Here is an 8,604-nt window from a genome sequence, read left to right as displayed (position 1 = left end):
TTCCCTGGGAACCAGATTGTTGAATGTGGAAAACATTTAGTCCTCACTATAGGCTGTTCAGCTGCCTGAATACAATCACAGCTGCCTGACTGGTTGTTTTAACATAAGGAAGTCTGAAATTCCTCACTGGCTGTTTTTCTACTAACCTATATACACTCTGCCCAGCAATCTAAAAGAGCAGAAAGAGAGAAATACCTTGACAGTTACTTTTCCTCATCACCTTACCTTAAGCTTTTTGCAAAATCCCAGATATCTCTCTTTCCTTTCAGCTTTTATGTTATTTGCCCCCCCAACCCCCAAAGTTAGCCAGTTATAATTGACTACCTAACAGATAAAAATACTGAAGGAAGTGGTGGGGAGCCAGGGATGAGGAGGGATAGGGGTAGGAAAGCTGTATTGTTAAAATCATGTTGCCTTTCATCAAGGTAACACAACTTCCTTATAAATTAACAGGGTCCCAGACGGCAGGTGGGTGCTGAGATAGAAAAGGCATCCTTCCAAGGTCACATAAAATGATAATGTTTTATTGACGGAACTGGGAGCATCCTGTTGGACCCAATAGGACAAGTAGAAAAAAACAGGGAGAGGCAGTCTTGCACATAACCTTATGAAGAACAATTAAAAGAACTGGGTATGTTTACCTTAAAGAAGAGCAGGCTAAGGGGTTGGATATTTTCTTGTGTACATTAAATGGGCACATTTAACATGGACACATGTTAAATGTGCCCATTTAACATGTTTACAAAGATCCAAACTAATCAGTGGAACAGCTTTCCTTATTACAGGTTTTCAAATCATTCTCAAACCTTACTGGAGGTTTTCAAACAAAAGTTGAACAGCTATTCATTTGAGGTGATCTGAGGTGATCTGGGCAGGAATTTGGATTAAAAGATCTCCAAAATCCCTTTGATCAACCAAAGGACTCTCGTAGGCGTAGCCCAAGTTGGGCATAACTATAATAATTTATGGCATAGGACCAGAATGTTGGTAAGGGGAAGGTGATGCTGAGTTCTGGGTTACTCATGAACACATCCATGAATTAATAACAGCTCAGAAATATTTTCCCTTTGCCTTTTCTTGGATACTTTCCAAATTATAACCTGGGTATTCCCTGATGATGTCCCCTCCAACAAGACCTTATTCTGCCGTACCAAGAGCAGGTGCTGCCACCTGCTGAGACACAATATTGGTCAAAGTATTATCAAACGTTTAACTATCAATATTTAAGAGCTGGAGAAAAAATGGACAGAAGGAAAAAGACTTGATTTTCTGCTTTCTTCACCAAGCCGCTACCCTGATTTTTATGGCATATCTACTTTTTTATTTACTGAATGTATTTTACTCAACTTATTTAATTTACTGATTCTATAGTAAATTCCTAAGTACAATAGAACCTCTGGTCACGAACGCTTCTGACCACAACCAAATCGGGTTCTGACCAAAAAATTCACTACTTTTTTTTTGCGGCCGATTTCCCCTTTCATGCTTTTTTTTTTTTTTTTTTTTGGTAAACGCCAAATTTCCAAAATTAGGTTCGGGTCACGATCAAATTGGTTTGTGACCAAAGTTATGGAACGAATTATGGTCGTGTCCAGAGGTTCTACTGTATGGTTTGCCAGTTACATGGTAAGCATGAATCATTTCCAGTCATTGGTCTCTCTTTGTGCTAGGGCAGCAATTGCTAAGGTCCAGTTTTGCTGCCCCCTATTATTTTTACTTTGAAGATGTTTAGCTTCTTATCCAAAAAGGTTCTTCAGCTCAGACTGGCAGTGCGGAATGGAAGGATTTATATCCCTTGCAGACAGTTGGTCATTTGCATTCTTTCAGAGAGTTGTTGAGGCCACTTGGAGATTTATTTGTGTGCACAGGGTCACCTGAGTAGTGGAAATGGGTGTGGAGTCTTCTTGGAACTGCTGAAAGGACTGTGTTGTCGAGCTATTGTTGCTGCAGGATGTTTTCTGCCCTGTGTCCCTTCACTCTTGAACACAGGCACAGGTTGTTGGGGATGAGGCTGTGTTGTCTGCATCTCAAACTGAAGTGCAAATGGTTCCTGTAGTCTGCAGTTTTTCCGGAAATCTGTTCATACTCCCACACCATTCAAAGGGAGTTCATCCCAAAGTACATAGCTAAATGTCTATGGAGATTCTCTATATCTGGATATATCAAACGTTTTGAACAACAAACTTGGGGTGGAAATAAAATAATAATTTTGCATTGGGAGAAAAATATTACCATGCCAGGCTTAAAATTCTGAAATGAAGAAAGGTGTTCATCCTCTTGCCTTTAGTTGGCATTCTTTGGGCACAGTAAAAAGGCTGATCCATTAATTCTGGAGTAGGGCAGGATGAATTCATTGTTCTGAGATTGAAATCACTTTGCAGATTTATGATGTATGTGTTTTGGTTTGGTGGGATTTTCTTTTGCATCTTTGTTTTTTTATTTAGGGTTTTGTTTATCTGCACACACACATGCATGTATATGTATATGTATATGTGTTGTTTTGCATTAGTTTTTCTTTCTTTGGGGTATATTCTAGTAACAAAACAATTTTAAAATTCCCTCTTTCTACATGCCGCTCTGAATCTAAAAGAGTGGGCTCTGTGTGCCCCTGACTATTTCCATTTCCACCTTTGATTACAATGATTATCTACAACTATCTGTCAACCGAAATTAGATTTCTCCTTTGAGGAAAGGCAGCAAGGGAAATTAACCAGCAAAGGAACTCATGCCTGTGGTGCAATTCATTTACCTAATGGTTGTGTATCTTCCCTGCTTCCTGCCTCTTTGGCCCTGCAGCCTGCTTCTGGCAGGAACGGCCTCTGTCCAGAGGAATCCAGACATGCAGAAGAAGGGAGGTGACCCAATGACCCTCTCATGTGGGCACTTTCTGGTTAAGCTCGTCACTCATACAAATGATGGGAAGAGGCACAGATGCCCCCTTCTTTTTCTATCTCTCCTGTATTTCTTTTTAATCATCTCTTCCATCTCTTTTTTTTTTTTAGTGATGATTAGCCAGGAAAGATCTGGGATTTGCAAGCGGTCTTGTAATGTTATGGGGTGGAGAAGAACAAAATTATAAAATAGGGAGAGCAATTAAATGGGTTGGACCTGCCATCCAGTTCAGAACTGATGCAGCCTTTCTAATGCAATCGCTGTCTTGCTTTTGATGGCAAAAAAACAGTAATAGGACACAAATGATGCACCGGTGATTTAAGAATGTGTCAAATATAAATCAAAGTAGAACCAGCTGTATCTCTTTAGGAAGGCATAAGGTGATCAGATTCCATTTTCAACAACACCTTAGTTTGTTCACTGTCACTAGGCTCCACCCCTACCAACAAATTCCTCCCTATTTACCCAGACAATAGCACCTCATCCAGTGGTGGGTTTCAATTTTTTTTTACTACCGGTTGTGTGGGCGTAGCTTGGTGGGCGTGGCATGGCATGGCATGGCTTGGTGGGTATGGCTTGGTGGACATGGCAGGGGAAGGATACTGTAAAATCTCCATTCCCTCCCGAAACCAGGGGAAGGTTACTGCAAAATCCCCATTTCCTCCCCATCAGCTGGGACTTGGGAGGCAGAGAATAGATGGGGGCGGGGCCAGTAAGAATTTTTACTACCGGTTCTCTGAACTACTCAAAATTTCTGCTTCCAATTCTCCAGAACTGGTCAGAACCTGCTGAAACCCACTTCTAACCTAATTCCCATGCCTTCATCTCAGAATTTCAGAACATGAAATTCTTGTTTCTAAGATATGGCTTCTTTTGGTTCCTGAACTGACACTTTGAGCAGACATTCTCCATAGAAAGGCCACCCTTTGGGGGAAACCAATATTTTCCCCACTTCCCAGATCTTAATCTTGCAAGTGAAACCAACAGATTTCTAACAGACATTGGAATCTTCTGGAAACTATTATCTGATAATAAGCAGGGATTTCCTCCATCCCCATTACGCAACTTTGCCTAATGAAAATTTTGAATATAGATCCCTGATGCTTCTTTAGATGGCCCTTGCTGGCTACATTGCAGTGGTGAAATCCAATTTTTTTTACTACCGATTCTGTGGGCGTGGCTTGGTGGGCGGGGAAGGGGAAGGATACTGCAAAACCCCCATTCCAACCCCACTCCAGGGGAAGGATATTGCAAAATCTCCATTCCCACCCCACTCTGGGGCCAGCCAGAGATGGTATTTGCCGGTTCTCCGAACTGCTCAAAATTTCTGCTACCGGTTCTCCAGAACCTGTCAGAACCTGTCAGAACCTGCTGGATTTCACCCCTGCTACATGGCTTTTGCTGGCTGGTACTGGAATTTTTGTCAAGGTGTTTGCCTGCTGTTTTCCCCTCTCCCCCAACATTAATCTTAAACTATCTCTCCCTTAAGTAGGCCATCTTGTACAACCTCCTTGCTCCTGTAACCAGTTCTCTTCCCATCTGGTTTTGCTCTGCTCTCTCTTTCTCTATGAAGAATTTCAGGTAATTGGATGAGTACTTTGCTCACTACTGTGCTGACGGTAAATACTATTGTAACCTATAATGATAAACACAGCTGAGGGTTTGGCTGTGTACCAGAGCTGAGTTAATATCTGAACATCCCAGACAGAGATGAGGATGTTCAAAGTGATTCCCTTTTCTTTGATCCTGAAAGATAATTTTCACAGCAGTCTCACTTGTGAATAAAAGACAGCAGTCATCTCCTCTGTTACTTAAGCATAGCCTGCCCAAGCAGGTGTTCTCCATGGGACTGCTGGTAGGGAATAACAGAATTTGTAATCCAGCTCATCTGAGGACCTTAGGATAAGGGAAAGGCTTGTTGCTGAGGCCGAGTCTTCCCCTTGGAGTATTTGTCCCTCAAAAGTGGGGAGACCAGATATCTATAAAAAAAACTCTTTCAAACTTCAGAGTAGGGTATGCAGACCTTGTAGGCTCTCTGCTTTTCAATTGTATTTATTTACTAAAAAAGTAGTACATATTGCCTTTCTGTCCATGTAAGGATTTCAATAAAACATCATTTTTATCCAGGAAACCAAATTTCTTTCAATACTGGTTCTATTACTCTTTCCTTTCTTTTCCCCGCCTCACTCTTGAGCTTAGTAAAAAAACACTGGCAGCATTAATATATAATCCAAAACTTGTTGAAATAAAATGATCTTGAATGCAAAAGCCATTTACAAACAGGCAAGCAGGGGACGGGGCAGTGTTGAAACTTTGTGTACCTCCTGAAAAGGCCTTCTGAATAACCAGAAGGCCTTTTCTTCCTTGCCTTCCCCAAGAGACAATCCATCTAGTTCAGGGGTGTCAAACTCAAGGTGTCATGGCGTCGTCACGTGACATATCGGGACTTTTTTCCCCTTCGCTAAACTGGGCATGGGTGTGGCCACAGCATGACACATCCGGCCCATGGGCTGGGAGTTTGGCAATCCTGTTCTAGTTGTACAAGCATCTCTGATATCATCTGATACTATCAAATGCCCCTTTGTAAAATTCAGACACAGCAGAAGATTGACCTTTGATCCATAAACTCCATCCCTTTGTGAGCCATAACACTGAGCTGACTAGAAATCGACACATTATTTGTAAGAAGAAACCCTTCTGAGCTCGAAGATTCTTGATTCCTAACCAGCATACTGCATGCACATGACCTGAGATGCAAAATCCATTCCTGGAGCCATTTCACAATTTATATGGTAGATTAATCTCCCTGATATCCATTTAAGGAACATTCACATTGTTGTTCTTGTCTTTCTTTGCTGCCAAGTATCAAAACCTCTAATATGACTTTGCAGAACATGCTATCAAGAGACAACAAACAAGCCTTCCTGAATATGTTTCCGGATAGACATCTCCTTTTCAAATGTTGTAATATATTGTGACAGGAGTGAAAGGTCTGTCTGGAAAATCAATCTGCTTTCTAAAATCCAGAGAGGCTTTCGACTTGGACGAGGGCAGGCGGCTCAGCCACCTCCTGCCCAGGGCTGTCAGGCTTTCTTTGACATGGTATCTCCTTTCCTTTTCTGTTTAAAGTCAACGAATGTGAATTCTCTAATTGCTCTTCCTGCTTTTGGTCGTCTCCTCCTGGTCCAGTCCACTGGAACAGCTCTAAAAACTCCCGAAGCTTCAAAGCTATTTCATGCCATCCCCCTCTAACGGCCTGGGGAAATGTGCTTTTTCCATTTATCAGAAGGAGCGGTGGAAACAAACAGTCCATCTGTTGTGGGCCTCCTGGGCACCATCTTCTCCACTTCTCGGTGCAGCCCTGATCTTGCAGAACAGGTCTCTAACTTTTGCAGTCCCTACAGAGCTTCAGGCTGCTTTCTGGAACCAGACCAGAGAGCTCTATTTATAGCCATAATGTTTCACCAAGATGACATTTATGTGGGAATAAAAATCCTAAACCACAATCCAGAAGAAGGGTGGAAATGGGCTCCTTACTCTGGTTGGGCTGCCTCCCCGTTTCATGAAATCCTGCGCTGCCAACATGCCTGGCACATGTTTATGCTTTGGGAAAGCAATAAAACAAAAATATCCCATTGGTCAGCCAATTGTAAGTAGAAATGCTTCCTTGCTGTGTACTGTATACTATAGAAAGACAAATGACCGAGGGATGCTCTTCCCTTGGATTCATCTGGTGTTGGGAGAGAAAAAGATATAATGGTTAAATGCTGTGGGAGGAGGGGAGGAATTGTGAAGAAATCTCTGTAGTTCAGCCCAAAGGAAGGGGCTGCCTCCCTCCTGGCTGCTTGCCAGCACAGCCTTTAACTTGGAGATAAGGGGAAAACAGATCCTAAAATTTGGTTTGCATCCAGAAAGTCTCTAGTTAAGTCCTTGGCATGTTCAGCTGAGCAGTGATGAAAAAGATGCCTCTCTGCCCAAGTCCCTGGAGAGCTGTCAGAAGGTCATGGGCCAGAAGATCATATAGCCAAGGTTTGCTTGTCAAGTGAAGCTAAGAAAATGAAAGAGTTTCTGCTTGTCATTCTGTTGTATTTTTTCGAAACAAGGATTCAAACAGCAAAAGAGCAGCTTATGCACCATACCATTCATCAGTCCAAAGGACAACGTCCCAATTACAAAGTAGGTGTACCTGTGGGAGAATAGAATAGAATAGAATAGAATAGAATAGAATAGAATAGAATAGAATAGAATAGAATAGAATAGAATAGAATAGAGTTGGAAGGGACCTTGGAGGTCTTCTAGTCCAGCCCCCTGCTTTGCCGGAAACCCTATACCATTTCAGACAAATGGTTATCCAATCTCTTCTTAAAAACCTCCAGTATTGGAGCATTTACAACTTCTGGAGGCAAGTTGTTCCACTGATTAATTGTTCTGTCAGGAAATGACAGTTTGAAACCCATACCAGTGGAACTCTTTGGTGCCATCTAGGGGTTACCTGGTTTCTTACTACCTAAATCTGGTAGCCCTACCCAAGACTTTTAGCATTGCTCTTATTTTATTCTTCAGATCCTAGCTACTGCATCCAGCCTGCCTAATGGGGAAGGTGGCTGGGATTTGTAGTTTGATAACACTGGGAGGGCCATAGAAGACTTATCACAGTGTAATAATCTAGTTTGCACATCATACTTTGGTTAATTGGTTAAAGTACCATTGGCAGTTTTAGATGCAGGGAGCCACACTGTTATTTTAAGGAGGCCAGGTGCAAACCGAGTAGGACCTACCACTGCATAAGCAGAGCAGAGATTTTTATTTGTTTCCACCAGCTGGTGGGATTTGCAGAGTCAGGTTTATTCTATCTAACCCATGTCAAAGTTCTTTGTAGGGCTGACATGACATTCTTAGAATTTCCTGTGTTAAATGGCTGAAATCTTGCAGCTTTCAACTCATGGTCAAAGGGGTGTCAGGTCCAAAGCCAGAAAAAATACAGCAAAATCCAATTGAGCTTGGTCCTTTATTTTCTTACACCTAATGGACAAAATATTGGCAAATTAAAGCTATAAACCTTCTAACCTACCAGATATATCATTGGAAATTCTAGGGTGGGGCTACCCTGAACTTCTCCCCCCACCCCACCCACCCACCCCAATTCAGGACTGCCCAGTCTCTTAATCCAAGGCTTTCTTTGGGAAGCTCTGTGTTGCTAAAACTATTTGTTTTCCTAAAGGTGCACATTACATGATAGAGGTAGTCCTGTGCTGAAACTCATCCACCTCTGCACTAAATCATCACCATGAACTTCCAAACTTCAGTGCCTAAGACCACATACACTGAGCCAAAAGTAAACAAGCTAATTTTTTTACTTAGTTTAATGTTGGAAGCAGATTGGAGCTTCCTTAATACAAGTTTTCTGAGCTGATGAAAACTCTACTTTGACATCAATATGAATGGGCTGACTTGCAGGATAGTTGAAACAATCCTGCTTCCTCTTTCTCCCTTCCCAACCTCCACTGAGCTCCTATTCAATGCCATCTTGGAGGCATTGAGTAAATATCCTACTCATCTTGTCAAGAAAAAGATCTAATGTTATAGTAGTAAGGTGGAGGGCTTGCATTCTAGAACTCTAGGCAATAGCCATGATACTCGGCTGTGAGTGAAGTAGCTCAGATTTCCCAGAATTCCTTGTGCAAGAAAAATGTCGAATTCTGTGGAGTCAAC

This window comes from Pantherophis guttatus, chromosome 2 (assembly GCF_059756535.1).
Source record: "Pantherophis guttatus breed Tessera chromosome 2, ASM5975653v1, whole genome shotgun sequence".
Taxonomy (NCBI): Eukaryota; Metazoa; Chordata; class Lepidosauria; order Squamata; family Colubridae; genus Pantherophis; species Pantherophis guttatus.
The sequence above is the reverse complement of the archived record's forward strand: the minus strand, read 5'-3'. Positions refer to the sequence as shown.